Consider the following 15,923-nt stretch of genomic DNA (forward strand, 5'->3'; position numbering starts at 1 on the left):
AATGCAACCAACACTTGAAAATGTCAAGTAGAGACCCGGCAAGGTGGCTCACACCTGTAATCTCAGCACTTTGGGAGGCCAAGGAGGGCAGATCACTTGAGCTCAGGAGTTTGAGACCAGCCTGGCCAACATGACAAAACCCCGTCTCTACTAAAAATACAAAAATTGGCCAAGTGTGGTAGCTCATGCCTGTAATCCCAGGACATTGGGAGGCCAAGGCAGGCAGATCATGAAGTCAAGGGATCGAGATGATCCTGGACAACATGGGGAAACCCCGTCTCTACTAAAAATACAAAAATTGGCTGGGCATGGTGGTACACACCTATAGTCCCAGCTACTCGGGAGGCTGAGGCAGGAGAATCACTTGAACCCGGGAGGAGGAGGTTGCAGTTAGCCGAGATCACGCCCCTGCCCTCCAGCCTGGTGACAGAGCAAGACTCTGTCTCAAAAACAAACAAACAAAAAATAAAAAAATTAGCCAGGCATGGTAGCACGCACCTGTAATCTCAGCTACTTGGGAAGAGGAGACAGGAGAATCACTTGAACCCAGGAGGAGGAGGTTGCAGTGAGCCGAGATCATGCCACTGCACTCCAGCCTGTGCAACAACAACAATGAAAAAAGGAAATGTCAAGTAAATTTGGATAAAACTTCCCCCAAAATTTCCTTCATACATTTCAGCATATCCCATATGTAATTCATTTGTGTGAGAAAATTAGCATAGTTACAAAGGGAGAGTTCTGCTCCTTTCTAACTTCTTCTTGTATATATTTACAACACTTTTACATAAATGATTTTATTTCTCTTGGTGTTTTTAAAGCATTTCATTCATTTTATTCATTGATAAGTAAAAATTGTACATATTCATGGTGTACAACATGATGTTTTGGTTTTTTTTTTGGCTCAGAATCATTTGCCTCCAGTTATGTTTGGTTTCTTTGTATTTTTTGTTTTTTAAAACAGTATTTTTTATTTATGCATAATAGATGGACATAGTTTTAGGGTGCATGTGATAATTTAATACATTCATATAATTTGTAAAGATCAAATCAGTGTTACTTGGGATATCCATCAACTTAAATATTTGTCTTTTCTTTATGCTAGAAACATTTTAATGATTCTCCTCTAGCTATTTTGAAATGCAGAAGATATTATTGTAAACTATAGTCACCCCACTGATGTATAAAACACTAGGTCTATGTCTTCTATCGAACCTTATATTCGACATGATGTTTTGATATATTATCAACCTGATTTTAAATTTTGACACCACTAATGTGTTCAGTGAGAGGCCACGAGTAAGAAAGTGGAACAGGAAAAAAAAAACTAGTAGCATTAAATATTTGCTCCACTTATATCTATTCTATTTGCTGTCTACCATTAGCCAAGCTTGTAATCTAGAATTGCAGGATAAGAGAAATAATAGATTATTTACTCTCTAGGAAAGTACTTATGCAATTTTAAGAAATATGAACATGAGCTTTGATAAAAGTTCAAAGAGTTTACTCTCTTTAAAAGTTATGTAATCCTCTCTTTATATGATTGTATATTTATACTGCTAAATATTTGGAAACTTGTTTGGCTACCTAATAAGCAGCAGAAATTAATACTTAGAATATGTTTTTTAAAAGTCACCTTAAATAAATAATGCAGGCTGGGTGCAGTGGCTCAGGCCTGTAACCCTAGTCCTTTGGGAGGCCAAGGTGGGATGACTGTTTGAGCCCAGGAGCTCAAGACCAGCCTGGGCAACATAGTGAGAACCTGTCTCTACAAAAACTAAAAAGTTAACCAGTCATGGCAGTGTACACTTGTAGTCCCAGTTACCTGGGAGACTGAGGCAAGAGGATTGCTTGAGTCCAGGAAGTCAAGGCTGTGGTGAATCATGAACACACCACGGCACTCCAGACAGGGTGATAAAACTATATATATACACACACATATATGTGTGTGTGTGCGTGTCTTTTTAAAAACAAAAGGAAATACAGCATCTTGAAAAGAGTTTTTAAAAATCTAATAGTATAACTGTCTTGTTTAAAATATTAGCCTTTAAAAGAAAGTCTCTTTAGAAACCTTATGTTTGAAACATATAGAAATATTTCTACAAGATCATAATCCATATTTTTTCTTGCAGAAAATTCAGTAACTAAGTTCTAATGAAATATTTCCAAGAAAGCAAAATGTTTAGATTGCATTCTATTAAATCAGGAGGTTCAAAAATGAGTTAAGGCAATCCACCACATCAATGGGCTTAAAAAGAAAAATCACATGATCATATGAGTAGATGCAGAAAAAGCATACAACAAAATCCAACACTGATTCATAACAAAAACTCTTAAGAAACTAGTGATAGAGAGGAACTGCCTCAACTTGATGAAGAATAGCTACAAAAAACCTACAACAATTAAAGTGGGTGGGGAAAGAGGGAGAAGGCAAATTTGCTTGGTTCAATCCCCTGTATAACATCCTTTCTTTTCTTTCTTTCTTTTTATTTCTTTCTTTCCTTTTTTTTTTCAGAGATGGGATCTTGCTCTGTAGCCCAGGCTAGAGTACAGGGATGTCATCACAGCCCCTGGAGCCTTGAATTCCTGGGCTCAAGCCATCCTCATGACTCAGCCTCCTAAAGTGCTGGGATTAAAACGTCATTTCTTTTGTGATCCTATAACACATTTCAATTATCCAAAGATAGACGTGAAGCATGTGATTATATAACAAAACTAACTGACCACATGTATAATCACATGTTCCAAACATTCTTTGTTCTTTTGTCCATCAAACATCAGAATGCCGACTCTGTGCCAGACACTATGCTGGAAATATTGGTGGCATAAAGATGAATAAGACTCATAAAGATGAATTCACCACCATTGAAGAATTCACAACTTAGTAGGGATTCAGGGGATAGATTCATTTATTTATCATTCACTTACTCATGTGTGCATTCTGAGTTTAAATCCTGGCATTGTCACTTACTAACTTTGTGACCTCAAAGAAGATACTTAACTCTTCTATGTTTCAATTTCCTCATATGTAAAATGGGAGTAAAAATAATATCCAAGGCCGGATGCTTCTTAACAGCATGTGCAACTGAGTGCAGTGGCTCGTGCCTGTAATCCTAGTACTTTGGGAAGCTGAAGTGGGTGGATTGCTTGAGCCCAGGAGTTTGAGAGTAGCCTAGGCAACAGGGTGAAACCTCATCTCTACAAAAAATATAATAATAAAAATATTAGCCAGGCATGGTGGTGCATGCCTGTGGTCCCAGCTACACGCGGGGCTGAGGATTGCTTTAGCCCAGGAGGACAAGGCTGCGGTGAGCTGTGTTCGTGCCACCACACTCCAGCCTGGGTGACAGAGTGAGACCTTGCCTCAAAAATAAATAAATATATAAATAAATAAATAAATAAATAAATAAATAAATAAATCCATTTCATAAGACTGTTTACAGAAAGTATGTTCTTAATAAATACTACTTAGTATCATTGTCATTAGAGTACTAGGTGCTGGTTATTATTATCATTAAACTACTAGATTAAGAAGAGAAACATAATCCTTGACTTTTTGTAGTTGCAGTCTAGTGGAGGAGATGCATAACTGACAAATAAACAAATTAATATGAAATACAAATTGTGACACATACAATTAAGGTAGATATGCAAATAATTCATATGCAACATGATATATGCTATGGTATAAGAGGGATGCATAAAGTGCAACAGGAGTCTAGAGGAGGTAAAAATTGTCTTTGTCAGAAGAGATTTGGTAAGGCTTTACAGAGGCGGTGACATTTGAGATCGGTTCAGAAGAATAAATAAGTAGGGGCTTAAGTTGGAGAGAGAATCTTTAAGATCATTCTAATCTAAGGGGACAGTATATACAAAAGCACATAGTTTGCAAATGTGTTCAGAAAACAGTATTTCTTTTCATGTGGATGAAGCATGATCATGATAACATCATGATCTTACATGGTTGGGGTGGTAGGGAGTAGCAGGAGAAGCTCTGAGAGACAACGAAAATATTATGGGTCATGGTGTCAAAGAGTCTTAGGTTGTTATGCTGGTATTGCTACTTACGAGGGATAAAACCTTGCACGAGTTACTTAAACTTTCTCATTCTTGGTTTTTTCATTTTAAAAATAGAGTTAACTGTCCCCCCACCCTGTTGCTTGGGTATTAGTTCCCACTTACCTTTGCAGTATTCAGAGTTGAGCTTAATCTCTCTCCCCTACTGGCTTTTAGGCTTTTAGCAGCCTGAAGACATAGTTTTTAGTTTCTGTCGCCAGTAATAAGCAGAAAAGAGGGATGAGGAAGGGGTTTTACTGGCTCAACCAGAAACAGAAACTAAGAACCCATGACTACATTCTCTCCCTTGCACACCCCTGCGAAGGCATTAGGAAAGAATCCTTCCTTGACTCTTCCTAGCTTCTTGTGGTTGTCAGCAATCATTGGTGTTCCTTGGCTTGTAGTTGCATCTCTTCAATCCCTTCCTCCGTCATCACATGGCCTTCTTTCCTGTGTGGCTGTATCTCTGTTATAGCTTTCTGATCAGGACAGTAGTAATTGAATTTAGGACCCACCCTAATCTACTATGACCTCATCCTAACTAATTACAGTTATGAAGGCCTTATTTTCAAATAAGATCACATTTTGAGATTTGAAGATGCTGCTAGTAATAATAATAATAAAAGTGACCATTAATATTTACTGAGGACCTACTATGTGCTAGGTGCTTTATATGCATTAACTTTAATCCTAATAACCCTTCAGGATAGATAATAATCCTGTTTTACAGGTGAAGAAATTAAGACTCAGAGGTGCCCTAGGCCCTGCAAATTATAAGTGAGCAGAGCTTGGAATTAAACTCATTTGTCTTAAGTCCCTTATTCATTCTAGCATATCATACTACCTCCCTAATTTAAATATCTGATATAATCATGACAGATTTATTTACTTCTTTAATAAGGTTTTATTTTATTTGTTTCTATTATATAAGCAATTAAAATCAAAAAATCTGAAAATACCAGAAATTAGAAACAAAAGTAATAACGCTTCAGTCCATGAACCCAAAACATTAGTTACCATTTGATGTATTTGTAAATCTGTTTTTTCTATAAAGGTTCAAATATAATTGTAAGTAGACTAGACTATTTTGTATTCAGCTCTTCACTTAAAATTAGAATATAAGCATTTTCATTATTTCACACCCTTCATGAGCATCACTTTAAATTAGCCATTTTGCAAAGGATCCAAAAATTCACATTGTACAGTATTGTATTTTGAAATTTTACCTAACAATAAAGGGTACATGTTAAAACTGGGGTTATTTGGCTGTGAATTAAGCCTATCACATTTTGTTGTGGCATTGAGGTTGGCTATAGTATTCATTATCTGTAAACAATAACCTTTCATAAAATTGCTTTTTAAAATGTGGATAAAATTACCCCCAAATCAATGTCAACTGCTAGGGCTGTAGTTATAATCATGAAATTAGGAATGTATTCCTTATATTTAAGTAACAACAACATTAGGTAGGTATTATTTAAAGCCATGCATTAAACATCTTTTTTTTTAGTTACATAACCAGAAGCTTACAAATCTGAGGCAGAAAAGCAAGAAACAAAATTTAATATATATACATACATATATCTATACTTTTTTTTACTATGTACGGTTTTTTAACCTTTATTTTTTATTGGTATATAATAGTTGTAATTATTTTGGAGTTACATGTGATATTTTGATACCTGTATACAATGTGTAATGATAAAATCAAGGCAACTGGGATATCCATCACCTCAAACATTTATCTTATCTTTGTGCTGGGAACATTACAAATCTTCTCTTCCAGTTATTTTGACATATACAAAAAATTATTGTTAACTATAATTTCCTACTGCACTATTAAATGCTAGATTCAAATTGTTTAACGTAGAAAGTGTGGCTAGAAGGAAATAAATGAAATGTTTAAAATGATCTTTGAATATTTGGTCTTATTTATTTACCTTTTTCTTTTTTTTTTTTTGAACTGGAGTCTCATTCTGTCACCTAGGCTGGAGTGCAGTGGTGCAATCTCGGCTCACTGCAACCTCTGCCCCACCGGGTTCCAGCGATTCTCCTGCCTCAGCCCCCCAAGTAGCTGGGATTACAGGCGTGCACCACCACGCCCGGCTAATTTTTGTATTTTTAGTAGAGACGGTGTTTCACCATGTTGGCCAGGCTGGCCTCGAACTCCTGACCTCAGATGATCTGCCCGCCTCGGCCTCCCAAAATGCTGGGATTACAGGCATGAGCCACCGTGCCCAGCCTATTTATTTACTTTTTTATGTTTTCCAGACTGCCTACAAAAATATGAGTGAAACTGATCATTTAAAAGTATAATTTAAATATTGGGTTTTTTTGTTGTTGTTGTTGGAAAAAGAAGAAATAGAGGTTTGCCCTAAATATCGTTGGAACATATATCTATTTAGGGATCAACTGATTACCCACCAAAGAATAAATTAAGCTTATATTAAAAAGCACACAACCTAGCAATAGAAATTATTTTATTCCTAAAATGTGTTGGCCGAGAACAATATAACCAAGCTCTTTCTCTAAAGAACTTAACCTTGGCCAGGTGTGGTGGCCCACGCCTGTAATCCCAACACTTTGGGACGCTTACGTGATTGGATTGCTTGAGGTCAAGAGTTTGAGAGCAGCCTGGACAACATGATGAAAACCCGTCTCTACAAATAGTAAAAAAATTAGCAAAATGTGGTGGCACACACCTGTGGGCCTGGTTTTGCAAAGGAAATCTGCCTAAGAATTGATAGCTAAGGCCAGACAAAGCAGCTCATGCTTGTAAATCCCAGCACTTTGGGAGGCCGAGGAAGGCAGGACACTTGAGCCCAGGATTTCGAGACCAGCCTGGGCAACACAGGGAGACCCCTATCTCTACAAAAAAATCAAAAAATTAGCAGGTTCAGTTTTTTACTGAGATATCATAGTGCTTAATTTCCATTCTAGGTACTTAAAATCGTTTATGTTGCTATTGCCTCTCTAGTGCAATGATTAACTATGTGTTCCTTTATTACTATGTTCATTTGCATTTTAAAAACCTGAGAAACTGAGAATGGTCTTAAGTCATGTGATTTAAACAACTAGCAAGAGAAGTCTCTGTGTGTCTGTTTTTTCTGCAATATCAGATTAAAAGGAAGCTCAGTAACCACTGAACCTAACTCATTGAAGTAGGCAGTAATCTAGCTTCTGCTTTAATATTCAGTGTCGAGTATGTCAATTCAATGCAGCTTCTCCCTTGTAGTTTTGTCCCATTGTTTTAGTTTTCATTATTAGAAAGTTTGTCTCTATATAGTGCAGAAATCTGTTTTCCTGTAATTTGGGTCAACTTGGGGTAATGCTGCCCTCTCCTGCCAGACCGAATAATAAATTCACTCCCTCTTCCATAAAATTATTTGAAGACAATTATTATGGTCCCCTGAGATTTCTGTTTTACCAGCAAAATTTCTTCAACCATGCTTCAGATGACATGATTTAAATCTCCTCACAAACCTGGTCGATTTTCTTTGGTTTCACTGTAGTTTGTCCGGTAACAACTGGTGCCCAAAACTGAAGCAAAAAGCAACGAATTATCTCCTTTATATTTCTCTTGATGCCAGTAGAAACAGTTCTTAGTTGAATGTGACAAATCCTAGCTGCTTTAAGCATAGAAGAAATTTATTGAAAGCCTGTTATGTTACATAGCTCAAGGAATAGCCATGATGTCTAAAGAACCAAGCTCAGGAAAAAGTGCAGGAACCACGAGAGACGATAAATTTACAGTATTAGCTAAAATCACACATCAAAACGAATCTGAAGAGGCCACCACTGCCAGACACTAGATACTGTGATTTGCAACACTGCCATTGCTGCCTCAAGAAACTGGCTTTTGCTGTTGCCACTGCTGTTGCCAGAATTCCACACTGTCCCTGCTGTTTTGTTTTGTTTGAGACAGGATCTTGCTCTGTCTCTCAGATTGGAGTTGCAGTGGTGAGATAATGGCTCACTGCAGCCTCTGCCTCCCTGGCTCAAGCGATCCCCCCATCTCAGCCTCCCGAGTAGCTGGGACCACAGGTATGCACCACTACGCCCGGCTAGTTTTTTAATTTTTTGTAGAGACGGGGTCTCACATTGTTGTCACTTTGTTGGCTGACCTTGAACTCCAGGGATCAAGGGATCCTCCCGCCTCAGCCTCTCAAAGTGCTGAGATTACAGGCATAAGCACCACGCCAAGACTGATGTTTTAAAAGGCTCACTTTGGTTTCTGCATGGTTTTGCAAGTCTGTCCCTAGATGCTAGATTTGTTCTCACTCTTCGAATTTGAGAGAACCTATTTGAATGAAGGCAGAGAAGTTCAACTAAGAGAAGTGAAAGTTATGCAAGATCAAATTAATCAAATAACAAGCAATTTCAAACAAAGCACGATGTCTTTCAAAGTTATCTCCTGGTCCCATCTCTACTATGGCTCAATTCTGAAACCTAGGGAGAAAGGAAATTCATTGATTATTTCCTTACTTCCTTTTGTTTATTTTTATTTATTTATTTATTTATTTAATGTATTTATTTGAAACAGAGTCTGGCTCTGTCGCCCAGGCTGGAGTGTGGTGGCGCAATCTCAGCTCACTGCAATCTCTGCCTCCTGTGTTCAAGCAATTCTCCTGCCTCAGCTTCCCAAGCAGCTGGGATTACAGGCGCACACCACCACGCATGGCTAATTTTTGTATTTTTAGTACAGTTGGGGTTTCCCCATGTTGGCCAGGCTGGTCTGGAATTCCTGACCTCAAGTGATCTGCCTGTCTTGGCCTCCCAAAGTGCTGGGATTACAGGTGTTAGCCACTGGGCTGGCCTCCCTTTTCTTTATTTCTAATGTGTCTCTCTGCTAGCTCCTTTCTCATGACCTATAAGCATGTTTAATTTAATCTCTTCCATTAAAAAAAAACTACCCTCATGTCCTTTGTAGGGACATGGATGAAGCTGGAAACCATCATTCTCAGCAAACTATTGCAAGGACAGAAAACCAAACACTGCATGTTCTCACTCATAGGTGGGAATTGAACAATGAAAACACATGGACACAGGAAGGGGAACATCACACACCAGGGCCTGTTGTGGGGTGGGGGGAGGGGGGAGGGATAGCATTAGGAGGTATACCTAATGTAAATGACGAGTTAATGGGTGCAGCACACCAACAGGGCACATGTATACATATGTAACAAACCTGCACGTTGTGCACATGTACCTTAAAACTTAAAGTATAATTTTAAAAAAACACCCTATACTACCTTGTGTAAAGGTAGTAGTTACAAGCATGATTTTTAGAGCTGAACTGCATGGGTTTGAAGTAATTGCAACATTTACTAGCTCTGTGTCCTTGGGCAATTTTTTAAATGTCTTTGTGCCTTCTTTTCCTTGCTGGTAAAAGGAGATAATATTATTTCTCATGGAGTTATTGTGAAGATTAAATTATTGAATATTTGTAAAGCTCTCAGAACAATGCCGGGCAGATAGTAAATGCTTTATATGTTTGTTAAATAAAAATTAGTTGTTTATCAGTTTATAGCCTGCTAGAACTCTGCTGAAGGTAAAAACTGGATCTCATAATTACTAAATTTAATGAATTAATCAGTTCTTAGCTCATTTGACTTTCTATCAACCCTTGACAAGATGGACCCATCGGTTCCCCCTGGAGTTCTCCCTTAATAAATGAATACCTTTCCTGGTTCTACCCATATCTCTCTGATATTTTCTACTCAATGTTCTTTTTAATTTTCTTGGGGTTCTATCTTTGATCCTCTTTCATTCTCACTTCATACCTGACAGAAAAATAAATCTGACAGGGGGAGGAGCCAAGATGGCCGAATAGGAACAGCTCCGGTCTACAGCTCCCAGCGCGAGCGACGCAGAAGACGGGTGATTTCTGCATTTCCATCTGAGGTACCGTGTTCATCTCACTAGGGAGTGCCAGACAGTGGGCGCAGGTCAGTGGGTGAGCGCACCGTGCGCCAGCCGAAGCAGGGGCGAGGCATTGCCTCACTCGGGAAGCGCAAGGGGTCAGGGAGTTCCCCTTCCAGGGGTGACAGACGGCACCTGGAAAATCGGGCCACTCCCACCCGAATACTGTGCTTTTCCGACGGGCTTAGGAAACGGTGCCCCAGGAGAGTATAGCCCGCACCTGGCTCAGAGGGTCCTACGCCCACGGAGTCTCGCTGATTGCTAGCACAGCAGTCTGAGATCAAACAGCAAGTCGGCAGCGAGGCGGGGGGAGGGGCGCCCGCCATTGCCCGGGCTCGCTTAGGTAAACAAAGCAGCCTGGAAGCTTGAACTGGGTGGAGCCCACCACAGCTCAAGGAGGCCTGCCTGCCTCTGTAGGCTCCACCTCTGGGGGCAGGACACAGACAAACAAAAAGACAGCAGTAACCTCTGCAGACTTAAATGTCCCTGTCTGACAGCTGTGAGGAGAGCAGTGGTTCTCCCAGCACGCAGCTGGAGATCTGAGAACGGGCTGACTGCCTCCTCAAGTGGGTCCCTGACCCCTGACCCCCGAGCAGCCTAACTGGGAGGCACCCCCCAGCAGGGGCAGACTGACACCTCACACGGCCGGCCAGGTACTCCAACAGACCTGCAGCTGAGGGTTCTGTCTGTTAGAAGGAAAACTAACAGAAAGGACATCCACACCAAAAACCCCTCTGTACATCACCATCATCAAAGACCAAAAGTGGATAAAACCACAAAGATGGGGAAAAAACAGAGCAGAAAAACTGGAAACTCTAAAAACCAGAGTACCTCTCCTCCTCCAAAGGAACGCAGTTCCTCACCAGCAACGGAACAAAGCTGGACAGAGAATGACTTTGACGAGCTGAGAGAAGAAGGCTTCAGACGATCAAATTACTCCGAGCTACGGGAGGATATTCAAACCAAAGGCAAAGAAGTTGAAAACTTTGAAAAACATTTAGAAGAATGTATAACTAGAATAACCAATACAGAGAAGTGCTTAAAGGAGCTGATGGAGCTGAAAACCAAGGCTCGAGAACTACGTGAAGAATGCAGAAGCCTCAGGAGCCGATGCGATCAAATGGAAGAAAGGGTATCAGCCCTGGAAGATGAAATGAATGAAATGAAGCGAGAAGGGAAGTTTAGAGAAAAAAGAATAAAAAGAAACGAGCAAAGCCTCCAAGAAATGTGGGACTATGTGAAAAGACCAAATCTACGTCTGATTGGTGTACCTGAAAGTGACGGGGAGAATGGAAACAAGTTGGAAAACACTCTGCAGGATATTATCCAGGAGAACTTCCCCAATCTAGCAAGGCAGGCCAACATTCAGATTCAGGAAATACAGAGAACGCCACAAAGATACTCCTCGAGAAGAGCAACTCCAAGACACATAATTGTCAGATTCACCAAAGTTGAAATGAAGGAAAAAATGTTAAGGGCAGCCAGAGAGAAAGGTCGGGTTACCATCAAAGGGAAGCCCATCAGACTAACAGCGGATCTCTCGGCAGAAACCCTACAAGCCAGAAGAGAGTGGGGGCCAATATTCAACATTCTTAAAGAAAAGAATTTTCAACCCAGAATTTCATATCCTGCCAAACTAAGCTTCATAAGTGAAGGAGAAATAAAATACTTTACAGACAAGCAAATGCTGAGAGATTTTGTCACCACCAGGCCTGCCCTAAAAGAGCTCCTGAAGGAAGCGCTAAACATGGAAAGGCACAACCGGTACCAGCCACTGCAAAATCATACCGAAATGTAAAGAACATCGAGACTAGGAAGAGACTGCATCAACTAACGAGCAAAATATCCAGCTAACATCATAATGACAGGATCAAATTCACACATAACAATATTAACTTTAAATGTAAATGGACTAAATGCTCCAATTAAAAGACACAGACTGGCAAATTGGATAAAGACTCAAGACCCATCAGTGTGCTGTATTCAGGAAACCCATCTCACGTGCAGAGACACACATAGGCTCAAAATAAAAGGATGGAGGAAGATCTACCAAGCAAATGGAAAACAAAAAAAGGCAGGGGTTGCAATCCTAGTCTCTGATAAAACAGACTTTAAACCAACGAAGATCAAAAGAGACAAAGAAGGCCATTACATAATGGTAAAGGGATTAATTCAACAAGAAGAGCTAACTATCCTAAATATATATGCACCCAATACAGGAGCACCCAGATTCATAAAGCAAGTCCTGAGTGACCTACAGAGAGACTTAGACTCCCACACATTAATAATGGGAGACTTTAACACCCCACTATCAACATTAGACAGATCAACGAGACAGAAAGTCAACAAGGATACCCAGGAATTGAACTCAGCTCTGCACCAAGCGGACCTAATAGACATCTACAGAACTCTCCACCCCAAATCAACAGACTATACATTTTTTTCAGCACCACACCACACCTATTCCAAAATTGACCATATACTTGGAAGTAAAGCTCTCCTCAATAAATGTAAAAGAACAGAAATTGTAACAAACTGTCTCTCAGATCACAGTGCAATCAAGCTAGAACTCAGGATTAAGAATCTCACTCAAAACCGCTCAACTACGTGGAAACTGAACAACCTGCTCCTGAATGACTACTGGGTACATAACGAAATGAAGGCAGAAATAAAGATGTTCTTTGAAACCAACGAGAACCAAGACACAACATACCAGAATCTCTGGGATGCATTCAAAGCAGTGTGTAGAGGGAAATTTATAGCACTAAATGCCCACAAGAGAAAGCAGGAAAGATCCAAAATTGACACCCTAACATCACAATTAAAAGAACTAGAAAAGCAAGAGCAAACACATTCAAAAGCTAGCAGAAGGCAAGAAATAACTAAAATCAGAGCAGAACTGAAGGAAATAGAGACACAAAAAACCCTTCAAAAAATAAATGAATCCAGGAGCTGGTTTTTTGAAAGGATCAACAAAATTGATAGACCGCTAGCAAGATTAATAAAGAAAAAAAGAGAGAAGAATCAAATAGATGCAATAAAAAATGATAAAGGGGATATCACCACCGATCCCACAGAAATACAAACTACCATCAGAGAATATTACAAACACCTCTATGCAAATAAACTAGAAAATCTAGAAGAAATGGATAAATTCCTCGACACATACACCCTCCCAAGACTAAACCAGGAAGAAGTTGAATCTCTGAATAGACCAATAACAGGAGCTGAAATTGTGGCAATAATCAATAGCTTACCAACCAAAAAAAGTCCAGGTCCAGATGGATTCACAGCCGAATTCTACCAGAGGTACAAGGAGGAGCTGGTACCATTCCTTCTGAAACTATTCCAATCAATAGAAAAAGAGGGAATCCTCCCTAACTCATTTTATGAGGCCAGCATCATCCTGATACCAAAGCCTGGCAGAGACACAACAAAAAAAGAGAATTTTAGACCAATATCCTTGATGAACATTGATGCAAAAATCCTCAATAAAATACTGGCAAACAGAATCCAGCAGCACATCAAAAAGCTTATCCACCATGATCAAGTGGGCTTCATCCCTGGGATGCAAGGCTGGTTCAATATACGCAAATCAATAAATGTAATCCAGCATATAAACAGAACGAAAGACAAAAACCACATGATTATCTCAATAGATGCAGAAAAGGCCTTTGACAAAATTCAACAACCCTTCATGCTAAAAACTCTCAATAAATTAGGAATTGATGGGACGTATCTCAAAATAATAAGAGCTATTTATGACAAACCCACAGCCAATATCATACTGAATGGGCAAAAACTGGAAGCATTCCCTTTGAAAACTGGCACAAGACAGGGATGCCCTCTCTCACCACTTCTATTCAACATAGTGTTGGAAGTTCTGGCCAGGGCAATTAGGCAGGAGAAGGAAATCAAGGGTATTCAATTAGGAAAAGAGGAAATCAAATTGTCCCTGTTTGCAGATGACATGATAGTATATCTAGAAAACCCCATTGTCTCAGCCCAAAATCTCCTTAAGCTGATAAGCAACTTCAGCAAAGTCTCAGGATACAAAATTAACGTGCAAAAATCACAAGCATTCTTATACATCAATAACAGACAAACAGAGAGCCAAATCATGAGTGAACTCCCATTCACAATTGCTTCAAAGAGAATAAAATACCTAGGAATCCAACTTACAAGGGATGTGAAAGACCTCTTCAAGGAGAACTACAAACCACTGCTCAAGGAAATAAAAGAGGATACAAACAAATGGAAGAACATTCCATGCTCATGGGTAGGAAGAATCAATATCATGAAAATGGCCATCCTTCCCAAGGTAATTTACAGATTCAATGCCATCCCCATCAAGCTACCCATGACTTTCTTCTCAGAATTGGAAAAAACTACTTTAAAGTTCATATGGAACCAAAAAAGAGCCCGCATCGCCAAGTCAATCCTAAGCCAAAAGAACAAAGCTGGAGGCATCACACTACCTGACTTCAAACTATACTACAAGGCTACAGTAACCAAAACAGCATGGTACTGGTACCAAAACAGAGATATAGATCAATGGAACAGAACAGAGCCGTCAGAAATAATGCCACATATCTACAAGTATCTGATCTTTGACAAACCTGACAAAAACAAGAAATGGGGAAAGGATTCCCTATTTAATAAATGGTGCTGGGAAAACTGGCTAGCCATATGTAGAAAGCTGAAACTGGATCCCTTCCTTACACCTTATACAAAAATCAATTCAAGATGGATTAAAGACTTAAATGTTAGACCTAAAACCATAAAAACCCTAGAAGAAAACCTAGGCAATACCATTCAGGACATAGGCATGGGCAAGGACTTCATGTCTAAAACACCAAAAGCAATGGCAACAAAAGCCAAAATTGACAAATGGGATCTAATTAAACTCAAGAGCTTCTGCACAGCAAAAGAAACCACCATCAGAGTGAACAGGCAACCTACAAAATGGGAGAAAATTTTCGCAACCTACTCATCTGACAAAGGGCTAATATCCAGAATCTACAATGAACTCCAACAAATTTACAAGAAAAAAACAAACAACCCCATCAAAAAGTGGGCGAAGGACATGAACAGACACTTCTCAAAAGAAGACATTTATGCAGCCAAAAAACACATGAAAAAATGCTCACCATCACTGGCCATCAGAGAAATGCAAATCAAAACCACAATGAGATACCATCTCACACCAGTTAGAATGGCAATCATTAAAAAGTCAGGAAACAACAGCTGCTGGAGAGGATGTGGAGAAATAGGAACACTTTTACACTGTTGGTGGGACTGTAAACTAGTTCAACCCTTGTGGAAGTCAGTGTGGCGATTCCTCAGGGATCTAGAACTAGAAATTCCATTCGACCCAGCCATCCCATTACTGGGTATATACCCAAAGGACTATAAATCATGCTGCTATAAAGACACATGCACACGTATGTTTATTGCGGCATTATTCACAATAGCAAAGACTTGGAACCAACCCAAATGTCCTACAATGATAGACTGGATTAAGAAAATGTGGCACATATACACCATGGAATACTATGCAGCCATAAAAAATGATGAGTTCACGTCCTTTGTAGGGACATGGATGAAATTGGAAATCATCATTCTCAGTAAACTATCGCAAGAACAAAAAACCAAACACCGCATATTCTCACTCATAGGTGGGAATTGAACAATGAGAACACATGGACACAGGAAGGGGAACATCACACTCTGGGGACTGTTGTGGGGTGGGGGGAGGGGGGAGGGATAGCATTGGGAGATATACCTAATGCTAGATGACGAGTTGGTGGGTGCAGCGCACCAGCATGGCACATGTATACATATGTAACTTACCTGCACATTGCGCACATGTACCATAAAACCTAAAGTATAATAATAATAATAATAATAATAATAAAAAAAAAAATAAAAATAAAATAAAAAAAAAA

The sequence above is a fragment of the Pongo pygmaeus genome, chromosome X (assembly GCF_028885625.2).
Source record: "Pongo pygmaeus isolate AG05252 chromosome X, NHGRI_mPonPyg2-v2.0_pri, whole genome shotgun sequence".
Classification (NCBI taxonomy): Eukaryota; Metazoa; Chordata; class Mammalia; order Primates; family Hominidae; genus Pongo; species Pongo pygmaeus.